Source organism: Halichoerus grypus, chromosome 12, assembly GCF_964656455.1.
Source record: "Halichoerus grypus chromosome 12, mHalGry1.hap1.1, whole genome shotgun sequence".
In the NCBI taxonomy this organism is placed as follows: domain Eukaryota; kingdom Metazoa; phylum Chordata; class Mammalia; order Carnivora; family Phocidae; genus Halichoerus; species Halichoerus grypus.
The window spans coordinates 69560202-69582657 of record NC_135723.1 but is presented as its reverse complement, the minus strand read 5'-3'; the positions used below and the strand labels follow the sequence as shown (position 1 = coordinate 69582657).

Here is a 22456-nt window from a genome sequence, read left to right as displayed (position 1 = left end):
ACACACACTCACCCTCTCTCTTTCACACACACATTCATGTGTCTACCCATATCAACATGCATCTCTCCCCCTCTCTCCCTCCTTTATAGTTCATGGGAACTCATAAACCCTCTCCTGACCATGACAACCTGTGGAGTAAGGACTTCTACAGGTATTAGTGAAAGGAGGAAAGAAAGATTGCATTTATTTTTTTTTTGCTTTGATAGAAAGCAGCTTATTTATCGATTCACCTGCCCTTCTGAGCATCTGTTGATTCATCTACCTGTGTATCTACCCATCCACCTGTGGATCCACCCATCCACCATGTATCCACTCATAATCTACCTGTGCATGTACCCATAATTACCTTTGCATCTACCCATACCCTACCTGTGCATCTACCCATCTTTTATCACATGCTTTCTATTTGTGAAAATGTGCTGCATTTTATTTTTCTACTTATTTTTTTCTTTCCTTTAAAATCAGGAACTATATTGCTTTTTAAATACTTGTGGAAAATGAAAGAATAAGTCATGGCAACTGTGATGCTGTTCAAGTAGGAAATATATAAATAGTTGTGTTGTATAATAATATACTTTTAAGCTTTGACAGATTTGGGAAGGTGGTATAGCTAGTCATTTCAGCTGTGGCTTGGTGGATACTAGACTCTTTTGTTTTGTACTTTGGAAAGTCTTCCTTTGAACTTTTTGTGCTACTCTAGTTTTAAAATGAAGCATATTGTCAGTCAGTAAAGCAGAATAGGGTTTTCTTGGGTAAAAAAATTATTAGGTATCTGGCCATTTCTTTAGAAAGGTACTCTATCAAAGTACTTTTTAAAAAGTTTTAAATGAAATCAGATTTATTCCTTTTACCAAAAAAGTTTCTCTTTTCTTTTTGAAATAACAGATTTATTTATTTCACATAGGGATCATTTTGTAAAGGCTTTTCAGGATTGTATGGATTCAGCAAGTATTTTTAGACATTCAGATTTTTTGTATCAAAATGTTTTTTTTCCTGGTCCTTACTCTTTCAACAATTATTATTGAAATCTCTATTTCTTCTGACCTTTTTAGTATTCATTTTTCTGCTACGTTATGTCTTGCTCATTTAGTTAAGAAACCAAGCATCTGTTTATTTATATCCATCTATCCGTCCATCCATCCACCCATTCATTCATTTGACAAGGGAGGCTGAGTGACTTAATTGCTAAATAAGGCCCTAATTGCCTTATCATTTTCTTTAAGATTGAAATACAGGACCAGGGAACAATAAAGACAATCACTCTGTTAGAATATTGCAAATAGGAGTAACAGGAAGCTTCAGGTGCATAGTCGGCTGGCAGGACTCAGCTGAGGAACATGCTCACAGCCCACTCATATCAGGAGCATATCATAAAGATTAAAAAGTGAAAATCAGGACTAATGCCTTTCGGGTTTTTAAATGAGCATAATTAGCATTCCGGCAAAATAAGATTCATACCTATATCTTAAATTCAACCTGTTTTAAGAGACGACAATGTCAGTGTTATGGACACTATTTGCTCTTATGGCATTATTAAAGATTTAACTGTTTTTAAATCTTTATGATATGTTGGACTAGATTTATAATTTAACAGTAAATGTCTAGAATATTTTATTTTTCACTTAGTGGAAACATAACATGGAGATTAATAAACTGATCAATAGTAAAAATCATTTTGCAAGATTGTTCCCAAATTTACAGACTGTTCTGACACTGCACACAACTGTCCCCCTTTGTTGAAGATTCATTGACTTAGATCACTTAATTCATCTCAAAGTATAACCTCAAATCCTTACTTCTTTCTAGCTCAGAGTGATAATGTACTTTACTATTAAATAGTAACAGCCATTATATGTATTAACAAATGAAATCAGACTTTCTATTTAAATTTTTTTCATCCTAGAAATATCTTTTCCCTAGGGTCTCTGAATATTCTTTTTATAATGCAGTGTTCAGTCCTAAGAACTCCCCTAATATTACCTTTCCTAACTGACTTTTTCAAAGCCCCTCAGAACAAAACATCTCATTCAGCCTAGGGATCATTTGAAGGTACCTATAGAAAATGGTTTGAAACAAATTACAAAGCATCTTGAGTCTGAACCTCTAGCCCAACTCAGTCACTGGGAATTTTTTTAGAGGATTATTTGAGGTCAAGGTCCAGTGGTATTTCTATTCTCAGCCACTAACGGATAAATGATAAAAGAATTCTAAGGTCTTTGCTAGTGAACTCTGTAAAGAGTGCCAGTCTTGGGTGAGCAGTGAAGTAAGGAGTTTGGATCTGAAAGGGAGCGAATGAAAAGCTATCATGACATTGAAGTGGTCAGTAATGCAATGAGACGAAGAGTTAGGACTTTGTAACTAAACTGAAAAGATAAGATGAATTCTGGCTCACTTTAGCTTGTGGCCCAGATCAAAAAGCATGTCTGTGCAATTGCATGAATATGTATATGGATAACTATTTTTTAGTATTAGTTACTACTATTTATTGAACAGTAAGCCTAACTCCTTTTCCTTTTTTAAAAAAATCTCATTTATTTTTCACATTAAGCATGTGAGATCTATAGTGATACACACATTGTGCAGATAAAATCTATTGAAGTAAACCCACAGGTATTAGAATTTTGTTGTTTAGAGAGATGAAGTAGTCATTAAAGGAAATGGGACCATCTACATGCCTTAAAAGGAAAAATACAAAATATTAAAAATACCTAAATAGATTGTCTACAATTTAGACAGTACTTTGATATTTGTCCTTTGTGCATTTTATATTGAGCTGAGTTGCTATGTTAGAAATTTGCATTTTTATTTTTTGCCTGGTCTGGGAAACTTTTTAATCCCTGAGTATTCACTCTTGGAATTTCAAGACATTAGCGCAGTACTTCCCAAAGTGAGTTCCAGCTAAAAAGCTTCTTATAAAAAAAAAAATCCCTAATGAGTAATAAAATCAAATGTGGACATACCTTTAAATATTTAAATGTAATCCATGCAGCTTGAGGTCAATGGTAAAAAAAAGATACACCTAGATTTATATTGGTCACTGAAAAGACTGCAGAACCTTCCAAAAGTAGTATATCAGATAGTAGAAGGAGGGATCTACTGTATGTAGATTTATTTTAGATACTTCAATAAATTTAAGAAGCAACTACCATAAACTTAATTTTAGCTGTGAAATAAAGTTTCTGTATTACATGCTTACTTATTCAATTTTCCACAGTCTGGAATTAACTTTCCCCTCCTCGTACTCCATCTGGAAAAATCATACTCATTCTTTACGGTCCAGAAAATGCCCTGCCAGCCATATTCCTCTAATACTTGATATATATCACATTGTATTACAATTAAGTTGGCTTTCCTCCTTTAGCATTACAGGCATCTGGTACATAGAAAGTGAGTGACAGGTATTTGTGGAATGAATGAAGGAATGGATGAATAAATTATATATTTAATTAAAGAATGTTTTTATCCAGTGCTAACTGTTCGGGTCAACTTTCATAAATATCTAAATTTATCAAGCAAGGTGGTAACTAAGGTCATGGTCAAAGTCTTTGGTAACGCTTGCTGATGCCTTTTTCTTTACTGGGTGAATATTAAAGTGGAAAGGATTATGAAGAAATTACAAACTTTAAGATGTTTTATTATGGAAATTTTCAAACAAAGATTTTTACAGTGAACACCAGAATACCACCACTCATATTTTAGCAAACATTTTCGATTATATATCGATCCATCTATTCATCCCTCTATTCATCCGTCAATCCATCTTATTTATGATGCATTTCAAAGTAAATGGCAGGCACTTATCCCTAAATACTTCAGCATGCATATCATTAACTAGAGTTCAGTGATAGTTTTTTTTCCTCTTGAGGTAAAATTTAAGCACAACAGACATGTATAAATCTTAAGGAAACATTTGCTGAGTTTTGACGTATGTGTAGGCCTGTGTAACCCAAACTTTTATCAAGGTACAGAATATTATTATCAGCCCAGAAAGTTCCCTCATGTCCATTACCAGTCAAACTCTGCCCTTACACCCCCCAGGCAACCATTTTTTTTGATCATTGCGCCCATGCCCCATCCCAGTTAGTTTTGCCAAAAACTGACATCTTTAAGGAATCAAAATAGGTAAATGTTGGAGTGATAAAAATATGGAAAGGTGAAGAATTGCTTTGTGAATTGATCTTAAGAATGATGGCTGAAAAACCTGAGAGGGTATTTGATGAAGGAAAGCTGCAATGATTCATGAAATGACTACTGACATGGATTGAGGGAACTGCCGGAAGTGCCCACAGCTAGCTTTCCATTCGGCCTGTGACTGCTTTTAGTGGCATAGACCGTATCAGCTTGAAAGTCACCGACAGAGGTTTTCGCCTGGTGGTCAGCGGAAAGTGACACAATTCTATGGCCACAGCAAGCTTATATTTTATAAAGGTTATAAAGTTGAAATATGGTGATTGTTTCAAATGTTTTGCTTTTGTGATAGAATTGCTTACTATTTGGCTTCAAAATGATCTATTATAAAATGTTGATGAAAATACGGAGTTTTAATTATTGCACAAAGAAGAAACCTGCTTTGGGATATATAAAACTGCTCTGTATTAAGACTGTCTGTATTTAAAATACAGTTTTAATGGTGTAGTTGTACATGGTGTATGGTTGTAACGAATCCCAGGCATTACTCAGGTACTTTGTATATATCGCTAATCTATTTAAATTCAGTAAAGGAAGTAGTCAGCAATAAAATTTACAAAATTGCACAGCTTAGTCTGGGCACTGGCCCTGACTGCCCATCCGTGACTTCCAGCCTCTCTTCTTTCGTACAGCACAGCCAGATGCTGAGTACCAGCTGATGGGTTGTTAGAGCATACAGAACCCATTTGCCCACAGTTCTACAGATGCTACTCAGATTTATAAACATAAACTTCTGATAAATTAGAACTCATTTAAAAAAAATGTAATGCATCCTAGAATGTGTGAATGGGTTTTCTGGGAGAGGCCATGTTGCTATCTGTGATAGGATAGACTCTTGGAAGTTGGTTGCATGTTCATACTGTTGACTTAATTCCTTTCTCTCCACAACTGAAACAACTGGACTTGCTTTCCTGTTGATGCCTGCCCACCCCCTCAATGGTTCATGCTCAAGGTGATGATAGGTATAGTTGGCTTCTATTTTATTTTATTTAATTTATTAATTTATTTTTAAAGATTTTATTTATTTATTTGACAGAGATAGATACAGCGAGAGAGGGAACACAAGCAGGGGGAGTGGGAGAGGGAGAAGCAGGCTTCCCGCGGAACAGGGAGCCCGATGCGGGGCTCGATCCCAGGACCCTGGGATCATGACCTGAGCTGAAGGCAGACATGTAATGACTGAGCCACCCAGGCGCCCCCCTTTTTTTTTTTTTAAGTTTCACTTGAACCTCTGTTCTATACATAGCTTTTTATTTGTTTTGAAATAAGTATTCTTAGAGAAGTTTGGAATTTCTTAGGTGATCTCTCAATTTGTATAGTAGTAGAGAAAAATGTTCAGACCCTGAAGTCAAGAAACTGAATTTGTTTTCTCCATTTTATTAGCTATGACTATTAATGATTCACTTAAGTACTTAGTTTCCATTATTTAAAATAAAGTACTTTTCAATTCAGGCTAAATTCTAGAAAAGAAAAAAAATACATATAAAAATGTAAGTATATTTACTTTAGAACAATTAACATTTTTTAGTGATAAAATGTACATAACATAAAATATATCACTTCAACCGTTTCTAAGTGTACCCATCTGTGGCATTGAGTATATTCTCATTGGGCAACCATCACCTTTCATCTCCCCAAACTGAAAGTATGTACCAATTAAAGAGTAACTCGTAACTCCTTATTCCTCCCTCCCCCAGCCTCTGGCAACCACCATTCCACCTTCTGTCTCTATGAATAAGACAATTTTTTTTTTTTTTTGAGTAAGGGTGACAAGTTATCTCTTTACTTCCAATCCTCTTATTTCAATTCTTTTTTTTTTTTTTTTTTTAATCAAGTCAGGGTTAATCAGAGAAAAGGAACATACTAGAGTATGTGTATTCCAAGTCTAATTTCAGTTAATTTTTAAAGGTAGCCTCTAATTTTTTTTGATTGAAATCTTTTTGTCTTAACTGCCAATGTATTATTTATCCATTAGAATAACATTATCCTACAGCTGTAGGAGGAAGCAACAAAAACACTTCTGAATAACTGTGCCTGGGCAATTAAATAAATGCAATCCATTTAAAGCTTTAGCCATTTATGTGAAAGTAGGCATTTCATTTGATTTCCACCTATGGCTATGGCTTTCAGAAATTTGATTTACAATTTATTTGATGTGATTTCAGGCTGAGAATATCTTTGCAATACAATACTGAGAAATTAGGTTATCTGAAGTATGGCTTAATGAAGTGTAAAGGGTATGAAATGAAAAATAAAATGTAACTTAGGAACTATTTGCTTGAATGGCATTTAGCTATTGGGCATTTTTATACTCCTATTGTAAGTACTTTTTCATAATACATAAAGGTGGTTTTACAGTGTTGGCATCATTTAGAACATGTTCTATATAATTAGAAGACTGAAATTTTTGTTTGTCTTTTATTTACTTAAATGAATTGGTATTGTCAGGCTAACATTTGGTTTCAGTATATTGTGTACTTAAAAAAAGCCTTGGTCATTTGAATAACTATAACTGTAATTGTATTAAGAACTTAACTGCCATTAGCAGTATAAAGCTCAAAAGGCACCCAGTGTAACTCAATTACCAGAACTGACATTTGTATCTGTGCTAGTGAGGTGTGAACTTTTTTTGTACTGAAGGTTAAAGAGATATCAGATAAGCTTTAGAGAGAGTGGAAGGCATATATTTCAAATTAACCCTTGCAAATTCTGGGATTCAATGATAGTGATGTGACTGGGTTATTAAATGTTGTAACACATGTGGAATGAAGAAACAAAAATGAGGAGATTGCTAATTGGTAAGTATATATTTTAATCAAGACATAATTTCCTAGCACCAGGAGCAGATCAAGGTTTTGTTGGGGATCTAAAAAGTAGACCTTTTGAAAGGGGACTCCTCTTTAAGAAAGAAATACAAAGCTACAAATACAAGTTTATGTTTGAAAGTTAGCATTTATTCAGAATCAAAAAAGAACAGCTTATAGATTGCAAAAAAGGTGGCCACTGACATAATCATCACAATATTTAGAAAAATGACATTTTAAAACTGTTGATTGTACTTTTAAATTATTTTTTCTATAACTATAGGATGTTTAGCGTTTGATTGCTTCTCTCTATCACAATGCTTTTATAATACAATTTCCTACAAAGAAACTAGAAAGATAAGTCTTTGCTGTAGCCCAGCTAATAAAATTTTGTTTTTTTTGATAGTTGAAGTGTAAAAAACATGCAGTTTCACTGACAGACATACCTAGTATTTGTAGAAGTGTTCTACGTTTGTGCTGTATGGAGTTTCAGAGATGTTCCGTTTCATGAGTCCCATCAAAAAAGAAAAAAAAAAATACGGTACATTTATAATTAAATATATTATCAACTATATCCCTGATAAGAGAAAATTTCTGATTTGACCAGGCATTAATTAAAAATCCACTTATCTGCTTAAACTATTTCATATCTCATGATTGGAAAAATTTCCCAACGACTTGTTTCTAGCTGCATATGTTTCGGACTGTTTCTCCTCTACTTATATACCTGTGGTTCCTGTGGTTCTAGTTGCCATGAGACACATTCGTGTCACCTCTGACATCTGATTTTGCATCTTCATTTCATGCCTCCTGGTGAATTGAAGCAGTAGGAAAAAGGTGTCTTCCCAGAAGGCATTCCTGCAGTGAAACGTACGGCAATAATTTATTACACATGGAAACAACTGAGAACCACAGGCATATGTCCCGCTAAACCCAAACTGAATAGATCTCTAATTCACCTTTCTCTTGGCTGGAACCCCAGGTTACCCACTCCCACCATTCGACACAGGTGAAAGGGTGGTGAAGTGTAAGTTGGAGTGGCAAAAGAAATAATTTTTTTATGGTTAAAACATCTTAATTTTGGGGCGCCTGGGTGGCTCAGCTGTTAAATGTCTGCCTTCGGCTCAGGTCATGATCCCAGGGTCCTGGGATCAAGCCCCGCATCAGGCTCCCTGCTCTGCGGGAAGCCTGCTTCTCCCTCTCCCACTCCCCCTGCTTGTGTTCCCTCTCTCGCTGTGTCTCTCTCTGTCAAATAAATAAAATCTTCAAAAAAAACCAAACAAACAAAATCTTAATTTTGTACCCTGTATGAAAATGCATATCATGAGAACCCATTGCTAAGGATCCTCCCAGGTCTCTGAAAGGACCTTTTCAGGTAAGGAGCCCTGAAGCTTCATGAGGCAATTTTATGGTAAACAAGTCAAACAAGTGCTTTTTCTGCATTGATGGAAATTTGCTGTTCAGTATGGTAGCTGCTAGACCTTCTGTGGCTCTTGAAGACTTGAAATATAATTTGTATAACTGAAGAAATGAATCTTTAACATGCAGTTCTAATTATTTTAAATTTAAATACATATATGTGGTTAATGGCTACTGTATTGGACAGTGCAGGTCTAGCACCTACTTTATTACTATTTTTGTATAATATTAGCACTCATTTAATTCTATTAAAGATAGTACGTATTACATTTCGCTTAACTTACGGTGTCATTTAGGTATAAACTCCCAATTGTAACCTACATTCTGTATTACATATGATACATTTTTTGCCTACTGAGTAAAGTAGGCAATTCTCATAATTATGGACAAGATTTATGCTTGTAAATTAAAGCAAACTGAAAAAATACCTTTAAAGTGTTTCTTTTGATTAGAAGATTTTGATTGTCTTGCTGGAAAATTATCTTGAACCAATAATATTGAAAAATCTTAAATTATGTGTTAAAATGTGTGTTTTCAAAGTAGTGGTTAAGATCTTTTATATAAATTACTGTTTTTCTCTTTGGAAATTTAATAAAGTGTTTCCAAAGACAAAAGGAAAGTGGATTATTTGGTTGACATGCTTAATATTTTATTTGACTGCTTAGTTTGCTAATCCTAGTAGTTCAAACCAGATTCCAAAATTTGGGTTAAATCTTATCTTGCTACAACATGGCATTTGGCAATAATTTATAAATATTTAATTGGTAGAAAAAGGAGAAAGCAGGCACATTGTTTAGTACAGTTACGTGAACTGCCTCTGTGGCATAACATTTTATACAATTTTTGAAAAATGTTGCAAATATTGTAATGTTGAGCACAGGAGAGAACATATAATTGTTGTTCATGCAGTGAACAGATGACCTTTCAAGCATCATATATAAAGGTTCAATGTGTATTTAAATAGGATAGTTAATGATTTTCTGTTCATGCGCTAGTGATTTTTATTTGCACAGTTGAGTGTTGTACAGAGAACATCTATTCCCAATTTCTATCACCTATATGTAATAATTTAATACTTAGACTGACTAGACCAACTTTTTAAAATTGAGGTAAAATTCACATAATATAAAATTATTTTAAAGTATATAATTCATTGGTATTCACAATGCTGTGTCACCTCTTAGTTCCAAAAAGCCATCATCCCCAAAGGAGTGTCCCATACCCAGAATGGATTTACCTATCTGAATATTTTATATAAATAATAAGACATGTGGCCTTTTGTTTCTGGCTTCTTCACTTAGTATGTTTTCAGGGCTCATCTACCCTATAGCATGTATTAGTACTGCATTCCTTTTTAAGGCTGAAGAGTAATTCATTGTATAGATATACCACATTTTATCACTTCATCCATTAGAATAACTTTTAAATACAGTTGAAACTATGTTTTTCAGTAATTTGACTTAACTGGTTCTAAGCCTTGGTTGACCATATGACCTTCCCTTTGAAGTATTTATTTAAATGTTAATAAGATAGTCTAATATAATTGCTACAAATTTAATGAAGAATCATAGAATGATAAGGCTGGAAGAAAAAGAAAACTTGGTATCTCAGAGACTGATATCATTTTTTTCACTATAATTTGATAAAGAAGATAAAAATCAAGTACTCTTTATCCACCTGGAGAAGAAAAGTCATAAAAATATTTAGATCTCAAATTTTCAATATTCTTTTCAGTATCAGTGCATCTATGTGTTTTAAAATATGGCAAGTCCCACCAGAATTTTAAATTCTATGATATAAGATGTATTACATCATAGTGTAAGGGATTTTTTGTTTGTAATGTCTTGTTTCACTAGTGTGGGCTTTACTTTATTCTAGAGTTTGGCACATAGAAAAGCATAAATATTGACTCTATTTGTCAATTATGTAAAATCTCTATTCAGAAATTCAAGATTCATAATGTTTTATTTGCAGATTTTTACACTTTTGATTTCTCTTTGTACTTCTTTTGGGGGTCTTTTGACCCTGTTTTTTGTTTGTTTGTTTTTTAAAGATTTTATTTATTTATTTGACAGAGAGAGACACAGCGAGAGAGGGAACACAAGCAGGGGGAGTGGGAGAGGGAGAAGCAGGCTTCCCGCAGAGCAGGGAGCCCGATGCGGGGCTGGATCCCAGGACCCTGGGATCATGACCTGAGCCGAAGGCAGACCCTTAACCAACTGAGCCACCCAGGCGCCCCTGTTTGTTTGTTTTAATTATCACTTGGCAACATTTTACAAAATACTAAGTAGAATTTTAAAAAGTTGCTTCCCGATAGAATTGTTCTTGTATTTTATTCTTGATCGTGCATTTTTAAAAATAGGCCTTGTTTGTGTCATATATGCTTCTTGTAATTTGGCTTTTCAAAATGTCAAATGCCAGCTATGTGCAAAATAAAGTAATTTGCATTTTTATAACAATGAAATTCAGTACTTATTTCAGAATAAACAAAAACCCCAAATGACTTCTTTTGGCCTAATTTGTTGACTTTGGTGGTTTGTCAGCTGGAGGGTAACAGTATTAGTTTTCTATAACTACATAACAATTACCACAAACTTAGTGGCTGAAGAGAACGTGAATTATCCCATAGTTTTCGTGGGTCAAGAGTGTGGGCTGGGCATAGTGGACTCTGTGGGCAGGATCTCACAGGGTAAAAATCATGGTCTTGGTGGGGCTGCAGTCTCATGAAGTTGTATCCCATGCCTGTGTGGTGGTTGGCATAATTCAGTTCCTTGGGGTTGTATGATTGAGGTCCCCATTTTCTTGTTAGCTGTTGTCTGGAGACTGCTTTCAGTCCCTAAGGGCAGTGCATTTGGAAGCTGGGTGGGGCATGAGTGCAGCTTTAACAAAATTTGCCCTGCAACCAGGGGCCAGCCTAGCAGGTTTGGAGTGGGTGAGTCCTCCTGAGAACTTGTGGGTGTGGCACACTGCTAGCAGGTTAGGCACAAATGTCCGGGTAGGGCCACCTCCTGCGGGTTGTTCCACATTTATGCTGGTGGGTAGGGGAGTAAAATGGCTCCTACCAGCTCCCTCATTTTTGGAGAAGTCCTCCAACATGCTCCAAAATCAGTATGAACAGATCTGTCTTCCGTTTGCCCCCAGCATTGTATGCACTGCTGTTTTTTTTTTTTTTTTTTTTTTTTTTTTTTGCACTGCTGTTTTTATGTTGCCTCTTTGTGTAGGCTGCTGTCTCTTTAAGATATCACTCCCCCTCCCAGCTCACCCAGTGCGGAGTCAGCTGACTTTCATTTTTTTATTTTTATTTTTATGTTTTCACCAATTTTAAATTCATTAGAGTTTTATAAAATAGAATTGAACATTTTGGGCACTTAAAAGTAACTAAAACTCTGTTCCACTTTTCCCCCAGACACAGTTGTCTCTTTATAGTTAAATTTTGATGAGTCAGCTGACTTTTAGGCTCTAGGCTCCAAGTCCCATTGGTTGTAAATCTCGGGGAATTCAACCTCTCTGGTTTTTAGAGCCAAACTTATGGGGATTAGTCTCGCCTGTGTGAGTTCCCTGGTGTGAGGCCTCCTTTCTCTGCCCTCACCCTGTGTGCACTCCCTCCCTCCTTGGGCAGTCTCCCTCCACCTTTCTGACCTTGCTGACCTTTCAGATGCAGTTTCTTCTCTATATTTAGCTGCAGAGTTTTTTCTGCCAGTCTTCAGATTGCTCTCTGGTTTATTGACTGGGATATGGATGTTATCAAGTTGTAAACATGGGACAGGGTGAGCTCAGGGTCCTCCCACTCCACCATCTTCTCAAGTTTCCTTTACTTTTGTATTCATTTTTGAAAGCTATTTGGGCTGGATATAGAATTTTAGTTTCACAATTTTTTCTTTTAGAAGTTAAAACAACAACAACAACAACAACAACATTGTTCTATTTTATTTCTGGCTTGCATAGTTCCTGACAAGATATTTGTGTTATTTGTATATTTGTTCCTGTGTATATATGTACCTTTTTTTTTCCAGTATGCTTTTAAGATTTTCTTTTCTTTTTTTTTTTTTAAAGATTTTATTTATTTATTTGTCAGAGAGAGAGAGCGCACAAACAGGGGAAGGGGCAGGCAGAGCAGGCAGATGGAGAAGCAGGCTCTGCACTGAGCAGGGCACCCGATGGGGAACTCGATCCCAGAACCCTGGGATCATGACCTGAGCCAAAGGCAGACGCTTAACCGACTGAGCCACCCAGGCGTCCCAAGATTTTCTTTTTATTACTGGTTTTTAGCAATTTGATTATAACATGTCTTGTTGTGTTTTTTCTTTATGATTAATCTGCCTAAGCGTTCTTGAACTTCTTGGATTCATAGGTATATAGTTTGTATTAAATTTAGAAAATTTGGGAGCATGGTCTCTTTAAATACTTTTTTGACTTTCTTCTTTCTCCTGTAGGACTCTTAATTATGCAAATGTTAGATTATTTGATTTTGTCCCATATGTTATTGAGAGTATATTCATGTTTTGACTTTTTATTCCTCTGTACTTTTGTTAAGATAATTTAAAGGACTATGTCTTCAGTTTCACTGACACGTTTTTTCTGTGGTGTCTAATCTGCTGATAATCCCATCCAGTGAAATTTTCATGTCATTTATCTTATTTTTAAATTTGGTTCTCTTAAATGTTTTTCCTTTCTCATTATATTCGTGTTTTCCTTTAAGTCTTTAATCCCGTGTAGCTCATTTTAATAGCTATTTTCAAAGTCCTTTTATGTTAATGTTATCTTTTTTATTTGTGTGTCCCTTTTTATTGACTGACCCCCCCCAACTTATGGGTACTATTTTCTGCCTTTTTGCCTGTTCCTAATATTTTTTTATTAGATAATGAATATTAGGATTCCCATTATTAAGCTGAAAGTTATGGCTTTGTTTAGGTAGTGTTTGACTTTTTTTTTTTTTTTCTTTTTGCATTCAGTTATTTGCAGGTCAGTCTGATGATCTCAAGGCTCCTCTTCATGCTTTTATAGGATTATCTAGGGTGGTATTTACTCTAGAGCTAATTTACCCTCACTACTAAGGCATGAACTTTCAGGAGTCTACAGAATGCACTGTTTATTCAACAAGGTCTCTACATTTAGGAAATTGTTCAGTTAACAGCTTCCCTGAAATTGATTTTCCTTTCTAGTTGTTCTTCAGTTGACCTCTTCAAGTTTCACCCTAAGAAGCACAGCTTGGTATTTAAAACCTTAAGGGGATTGCTATGCCAGTTACTACAGCTTTTTTCTCTGCACAGCTCCCTTTTCAAACAGTAGTTTCAGTATCTCTCCTTATTCAGTCTATGAGGCTCTTTTTATGTTCCCCTTTCCTATACCACAATCTGGACTTCGCTTCCAGTATGAAATATAGGCAGTTTTGGAGAGGACCGGCTTTGTTTCCCTTTTCCTAATAATCACAGAGCTGTCTGGCCTTTTTCCCCAATATCTGAAATCATATAATTTGCTTACTTTTCCAGTTACATACATGACTGGGAGAGCAGTCCTGCAGCAATCCAGCATAGTTTTTTTTTTTTCTGCTTAAATTTATTGTAGTGAATGTAGTTTGTTTAAACCTGAATATTGAATCTGGTTACTGTTAGAAGCAAGCTTTATGTTATTGTGTATTTTTATTTTCAGGAATTTCAAAGAATTTTTCTATATAGAGACCAAAAGGTTATGTAATCAAAGTATCAAAGTTATACCAACATCTTAAAAAAAATTAAGCAGAATTTTTTCACAGAGGTTAAGATACCTTTTAGGTCATTTCTTTTTTTGTTGTTGTTTTCCTTTTTTTTTTTTTTTTTTTTTTGGGGGGGTGCAAGTTGGTGATTTCATTCATTACATTCACAACACCTACAGGTTCTTTTAAAATGGACTGGGGCTCAAAATGAGTCTTGGTTCTTACCATAGTATGAGTAATGGTAAAGTGAGTAATGGTTCTTACCATAGTATGTAGTGAATTATGAGAAGTACTCGTGGCTGTATGTTACCCAGGAGGACTATTTAATGTACTTGGTTGTATAGATCTGCAAGTTTTTAGCTATGTTCTGATATCCATATTGAATCATAAATTTATTATTGATGTATTGCTTTCTAGGCAGTCATGTTATGCTCTAAGAGAATTAAGGGTAGGAATTAATTTTCTGTTATGGAATGTTTTCTGTAACTATAAATGAATGCATTAAACATACACATTACTAACTCCTAGAACTAACACAAAAAAAGTTGTTTAATTATTAGTTTGGAGCATAAATTAATTATAAAGTTTCCTAATAAAAATACTAGAGAAATATTTAGGGAAAAATATTTCTACATTAAAGCAATTTAACTGACAGAAGCTTGTCAGCACTTAGGAACATTTATTCTCAGTTATAAATGGTGCATTTTTCAGCACCATTTTTATTCTAGCTTTCCATCGATATATCATTTAGACAGAAAGTGCTGATGTGGGTTTTTCATTCTTAGCCTGCAAATGTATTGAAGGTGAATGTGGTTTTAGTTAAATAGCCTGTTTCCTACATAGTCTGGGTATTGGGTTTTATTAGACTGTTCATAAGACTTTGTTGTCAAATATATAGGCTTGCTAATCATTTATATGAAGTGCCTTAGTTTAAAAAAAATTACATACAAGATGGTTCATTTATCAGCTCTCTTATCTAGAGCTATTTCCAAATTTGGAAGTGTATTATTGAAAGATACATGAAAAGTTATTGTCACCAGGTCTTCCATTTATATTGGTTTACTGCCATGTGAAATTTATAACTAAACTTCCAAATGAAGAAGATAAAACACACTGTCATCTCATCTTGTCCCATTGTACGTTTCAGTTTTAAGAACAATGGTATGCCTTCAGTTGGGTGACATGGTGAACTAGAAAATCTTTTATTATTCAGTGTATGTCAGTCAGTGTGTATGTTTGTAAGTACGTTTATACATGAATAGACAGCCTCTAGCCCTTGCAGAATAAAGTCATATTTATAAATACCATGATGATACTTTTGTAGCTTTATAAACACACAGATTCAGTAGATTAGATCATGGATATTCTTTGTATTTGTTTACAGTAAAGTCCCTCAACAAATATGTTCCGGTTATGACCAAACTGTCTTATAATGAGCATATATTAATGGCTGGTTTTATTGGCTAGTAGAAAGAAGTATTGCAAACTGGTCACTTGTTAGACCGTCTTAAATATGCTACTTATGGTAAAGTTACCATGTTTATACGCATAAGATGCTGTCTTGGTTTTCTTGTAGATAGGTAAATGCTGTTACTTGTATTTCAAGGTAGAATTAGTTATTTTTATGAGCATAAATTAATATATTCTTGGTATATCACTTCTCTGATTTTGGGTTGCTTACTTCCTTGTGCCTCACTTATCTCATCTCTGAGATGGGGATGAAAAATTCCCGTTTCATGGGATTATGGTGAAAATTAAATGAGTTAATGCATGTAAAGCTTTTAGAACAATTCTTGATTCCTAGCAAACTCAGTGAGTATTTGTTATTATCTTTATTATCACTTCAGATAATTCAAGAATCTGCCAACAGTCTTTTTTTTTTTTTGCTATTTTCCTTTGTACATATTTATTAATGTATAATTTACATCTCCTAAAAGTCACCCATGCTAAGTGTAGAAATCAGTGATACATAGTGAACTTACAAAGTTGTGTAGCCATCACCACAATCCAGTTTTAGAGCATTTTCCACCATTTTTTAAAAGATTTTATTTATGAGAGGGAGAGAGAGAAAGAGAAAGAGAATGAGCGAGCATGCCAGCATGGGGAGGGGCAGAGGCAGAGGGAGAGAGAGTGGGAGAGAAGCAGATACAAGCCTGATGTGGGGCTTGATCTCACGACCCTGAGATCATGACCTGAGCCGAAACCAAGAGTCAGATGCTTAACTGACTGACCCACCTAGGGACCCCAACATTTTCCACCATTCTAAAAGTATTCTTATGCCTATTTGTAGTCACTCCTCTTGTTCTAGACCACCAGTAATTTATTTTCTGTTGCTATAGGTTTGTCCTTTTGGGCATTTTATTTGCATAGAATCATACAATAAATGGACTTTTGAGTCTGGCTCCTTTTATATTGTAGCAAGTATCCGTGTTTTATTCCTTTTTAATAGCTGAATAGTATTCTGTGTAGTGTATGTACTCTGTTTTTAAAATCTGTTTGCCATTTGATGGACCATAGGGTTGTTTGCAGTTTTTAGGTATTACAAATAATGCTGCTACAAATATTCTTTATAAGTCTTTCTATAGACCTATATTTTTGTTTCTCTTGAGTAGATTCCTAGATGTGGAATTGCTGGATTGTGTGGTAAATTTATGTTAATTTTTCAAGAAACTACCAAACTGTTTTCTAAAGCAGCTGCGTGTAACAGTTCACATTTTCATCAGCAATGTGTGATGGCTCCAGTTTCTCCATATCCTCGCCAACGTTTGATATTTTCTGTGTTTTTGATTATAGCTATTCTAGTGTGCATAAAATAGTATGTTGTTGTGGTTTGAATTTGCATTTCTCTAACTTCCCTGAAGCACATTTTCATGTTTCTTACCCCTAGTTTATGCCCCCTTTCTGGGGTACCCTGCATTTCTTTTTTTTTTTTTTAAGATTTTATTTATTTATTTGACAGAGAGAGACATAGAGAGGGAACACAAGCGGGGAGAGTGGGAGAGGGAGAAGCAGGCTTCCCGCTGAGCATGGAGCCCAATGCGGGGCTTGATCCCAGGACGCTGGGATCATGACCTGAGCCGAAGACAGACGCTTAACGACTGAGCCACCCAGGCACCCCAACCCTGCATTTCATAATGCATCAATTTGTGGGCTCAAAGACCTAGTCCCTTGCCTCAGTTGGAACAATTCTGAAAGGCTATTCCCAACTTGAGGTTTTTGTGTCATTGGCTAAAACCTGTGTTACATCTGCATTGCAGTCCAGTTTCCTTCTGCCTGTCCTGCTTCCTTCACTTCTTTCCAGATGTTGTTCCTGAGAGCACCCCCCCGCAAATGTACGCAAATCTCAGTCTTGGAGTCTGTTTCCCAGGGAATCCAAAAACAGCAGAAATAGAGTTGACAGGAGTCACTAAATTAGAGAGGGCCTCTAGTCTGAATTAATGTTTGAGCAGAGACCTGAATAAAAAGAGGAAGTGAGCCAATCAGATTTCGGGGGGAAGTATTTTCCTGACAGAGCAGTGAGTACAAAGATTCTGGGCAGGACCATGCTTGACAGCAAGGAGCCCCATGCGGAGAAACCAAAGAGGGAGAAGAGGTGGTTGTAACCAGGGGCCAGATCATGCAGGGCTTTGATAGCCATACCCTGCCTGGCCTTTGAAGTATTTTTGGCAGTGGGATTCCATGATCATTCTGGATGCTCTGTGAAAATGGAATGTAAGGAGCTAGAGAGCCAATCAGGAGGCTACTGCCGTAGTCCAGGTGAGAAATGGTTGTGGCTTGAGTCAGAGTGAGCATTGTAGTAGGTAAGAAATGGCAAGATTCTGGATATATGTTGAGGATATAAGTTTTTGATGGTTGGGATAGAATGTGATAGAAACAGAGAAATGAACAATGATTCTAAAGCTTTTGGCCCGGGCATTTGGATGAATGGAAATGTATGTACTGAGAAAGGAAAGGTGTAGGAGCAGGTGGGGGTAGGTGGAAATCAAATTTCCAGTTTTAGACGTGTGAAATTTGCATGCCTATTAGAAATTCAAGAGTAGATGTGGCCTGAAAAGTTGAAATGCAAATCTGGGTCAGGACTGAAGATAGAATTTTGTGAGTTGTCCAAGACATAGATTTAAAGTTATGGATCTGAGCGAGATCCCTTAGACAAGGGTTGGCAAACCTTTTCTGTAAAAGGTCAGGCAGGTACACTACGAAGTCCTTGTTGCAACTATTCAACTCTGCCCTTGTACTGTGAAATATGATGACAATAATTAAATGGGTATGGTTATGTTCTAATAAATCTTTATTTATAAAAATAAGTGGTAGTCTGGACTTGGCCTGCTTAGGAAGTAGTTTGCTGATCTCTGAGCTAGACAGTGAGTAGAGAAGGAAGAGATTTTAGGCCTGAACCCTTAGTGAGCCCCAGTAGTCTAACTTAGAACCAGGGAGATGAGAAGGAAGAACCAGTGATGTCAGAGGGAAACTCAGAAAATGTGTTCATGTTATAATTTATGTTTATCCTCTTCTCACTTTTATTTGTAATTGGACCAATAATTTATATAAATCTAAATATGTAATATTCTGACTGTCTTTGGTCTTAGACATACTCTTTCTCTGATAATTATTCCTCATTAATCATTTTCTAGAATTTCTGGATAGTATCATGTAAAATGCTCGGAACTCTTCAGATATTTTCTGCGTGGAGTTCTAATCAAAATTTTTAGTGCATTGTTCCAAAAACATTTTTTTTGTTTGTATAATCTAATGTGTGGGGTTATTTGTTAAATTGATGTAGTTGAAGTTTTTTGTTCCTGAATTTTCAGGTAGTCACTGTGTTGGGGGCACCTACATTCTCAGGAATAGTCAAAGTAGAGTTCAGGAATAACAGATAAAACTTAAATTTGAAGGGGGGGAAATCGGAGTGGGAGACGAACCATGAGAGATTATGGACTCTGAGAAACAAACTGAGGGTTCTAGAGGGGAGGGGGTCGGGGGATGGGTTAGCCTGGTGATGGGTATTAAAGAGGGCACGTTCTGCATGGAGCACTGGGTGTTATACGCAAACAACGAATCATGGAACACTACATCAAAAACTAATGATGAAATGTATGGTGATTAACGTAACATAATAAAAAAAAAATTGAAGAAAAAACTTAAATTTGAGTATTTCCATTTCTCAAGACTTTTGAAATCTTTTTTTTTTTTTTTTTAAGATTTATTTATTTGAGAGAGATGGAGAGACAGTGAGAGGAGAGGGAGAAGCGGGCTCCCTGCAGACCAGGGAGTGACTCCCGGGCTGAATCCCAGGACCCTGGGATCATGACCTGAGCCGAAGGCAGACATTTAACAACTGAGCCACCCAGGTGCCCCAAGACTTTTGAAATCTTAGTTGAAGAATGTAGTTGCACACTTTCTATGAAGTAACTAAAATGTGAGCTGTGTAAGCACATGTGAGCTCACTAACCCAAATGGGTAAGAAGGGATTTCCTGGACTTTTGGGATCTTAGGTCAGAAAGATGAGTGATGAGACTTTAGCAGAAATCTTGGTTAAACTTGTATTTAATTTATAGAATTGTATTTATAGCAAGCTATTCCTGGTGTGATTTTTGTTTTTCTGATATTGTTATAAGCAACAGATTCCAGGTGAAGTAGGAATTAAGGAACTACTTAAGATACATTTTTTTTCAGTAGTTTTTTGGAGCTCAGACACCAGAAGTGATTCTGAAATTTTTGTATTGCCAACTGACAGACATTATGTATAAAGAACTCATATTATTGTAGGTCACTGAATTAATTTAAGAAATACCAATTGACATCACTCCTTTAGGGAATTGTGGGCTGCTGTTTGATATTATTGTCTTTGTCAAATATGAAAGTTTAAAATGAATTTTAGTTTTAGTGTGTAGGGACTTTAAGAATGAAGTGATGTCCTTTCCAAATTTAAATTTTTTTTTTCAAATGGACAAGAAGTGGAGTATATAGACTTTGTTTCTGCCTCTTTTCACTAAGATAGTTAAGTGCTTGAGTGTTCCACAGACTGTTGTATGTAGTTGATTATTCTTAAATGGAAAAAGAGAGTTCCAGGAAGCATTGAAAACGCTTTATGGTTTTGCTCAAAAATTATTTTTTTATTTGTGGGAGAGGGTGGTCATAATTGGTGTCCCTTATGTGCCTATTATATTTGAATGCTTTTGTATTCTGTCAAATATAATGTGTTCTAGATGAGATCATCAAGAAAGAACATTTTTCATTGTCATTACAATAGCAATTGGGCAAACCCTTTCTTGCTAAAAGGCTCTCAGTAATTCCTAGCACTCCTATTATTTCAGCTCTTTGTGGTAACCAGTTTTAATTGTATTACATTGGGCCTGATTCCATGGTATACTAATTATCTTCTCAGATGAATTTATGTCCTTTGTACTCCAAAATATTTTAGAAAATAGATTGACTAGTATGAATTTATGTGGCTATTTATTTTCTAGCCAAGTATATAAGGTTCTATGAGCTCGGGCAGGGGATAGGTTATGCCTTCACAGTAAAACTCCTTGGTGTTACATTGTCATATGCTATTAGTTAATTACTAAATGTGTGTGGGGCTGTTCTAGGTATGGCCCTTACAACAATATGTCAATTAAAAAAAATAAACATAAACTATCCAAGGACTTCAAAATAGCATGGCTAATTTAGCCCAAATATTACATTTAGGTATGATGGTAATTCCACATTCAGAATTCAAGCTGCTTTTTTAAATCAAAGGATCCTAACTTTTACAGTATTATATGGGAAGGAATCCTTGCTTCTACCCTTCCAGGATCCTCTGCCAGATTCCTAACCATCTGAAGAATATAGAGTTTTGGGTTTTGGATTTGTCTCTTAAATTGCATGTGATTTTGGAATAGTTACTTTTTGTTCTCTGTTTCTTGTGTAAAAACAAAGCTTTTAGACTTGAATATTTTATTGACCGTTTTTAAACAGCACATATATTTTGAACAATTACTGTTCACCGTGTGATATTCTAAATATCCTAGGAAGTATAAAATAAAAGATAAACCCTCTGACTTTGAGAATTTTAACATATAATTGCTATGAAAACAGCTGGTTGTAATTTATTTTATTTTTATTTTTTATTTTTGCATTTTCCATTTTTTAAATTTTATTATGTTATGTTAATCACCATATATTACATCATTAGTTTTTGATATAGTATTCCATGATTCATTGTTTGCGTATAACACCCAGTGCTCCATGCAATATGTACCCTCTTTAATACCCATCACCAGGCTAACCCATCCCCCCACCCTCCTCCCCTCTAGAACCCTCAGTTTGTTTCTTATAGTCCATAGTCTCTCATGGTTCGTCTCCCCCTCCAATTTCCCCCCCTTCATTTTTCCCTTCCTACTATCTTCTTTTTTTTAACATATAATGTATTATTTGTTTCAGAGGTACGGGTCTGTGATTCAACAGTCTTACACAATTCACAGCACTCACCATAGCACATACCCTCTCCAATGTCTATCACCCAGCCACCCCATCTCTCCCACCCCCCACCACTCCAGCAACCCTCAGTTTGTTTCCTGAGATTAAGAATTCCTCATATCAGTGAGGTCATATGATACACGTCTTTCTCTGATTGACTTATTTCGCTCAGCACAATACCCTCCAGTTCCATCCACGTCGTTGCAAATGCCAAGATTTCATTCCTTTTGATGGCTGCATAGTATTCCATTGTATATATATACCACATCTTCTTTATCCATTCATCTGTCGATGGACATCTTGGCTCTTTCCATAGTTTGGCTATTGTGGACATTGCTGCTATAAACATCGGGGTGCACGTACCTCTTCGGATCACTACATTTGTATCTTTGGGGTAAATACCCAGTAGTACTATCACCACTGTTATTTTTATTTTTTTTTTAAAGATTTTTATTTATTTATTTGACAGAGAGAGAGACAGTGATAGAGGGAACACAAGTAGGGGGAGTGGTAGAGGGAGAAGCAGGCTCCCCGCTGAGGAGGGAGCCCGATGCGGGGCTCAATGTGGGGCTCCATGTGGGGCTCCATGTGGGGCTCAATCCCAGGATCCTGGGATCATTACCTGAGCTGAGGGCAGATGCTTAATGACTGAGCCACCCAGGCACTCCCAGTTGATCGTAATTTAAAACAGCATTAAGATAAACTGGCAGAATGAACATTATATATAATAAAGAAGAAAGTAGTGTGGATTTGAAGGATCTGAGAGGACTTTTTGGAGGAAATTGTTCTGGAGTTGAGCTGGAATAAGTTTGGATAGGAGGTAGAGGATTTGCCATGTGAGGATGGCCATAAAGAAAACAAGTGTAAATAGATACAAGTAAACTTTATGTGT

The 22456-nt window shown here is 35.8% G+C and overlaps 1 protein-coding gene across 5 annotated transcripts in view; it reads left to right on the top strand.

Annotated features, from left to right (window-relative positions):
- The window catches only part of IMMP2L (inner mitochondrial membrane peptidase subunit 2), an 861167-nt gene that overhangs the window by 123842 nt on the left and 714869 nt on the right, over positions 1-22456 (top strand). The gene's annotated exons all lie outside the window — the stretch shown is intronic.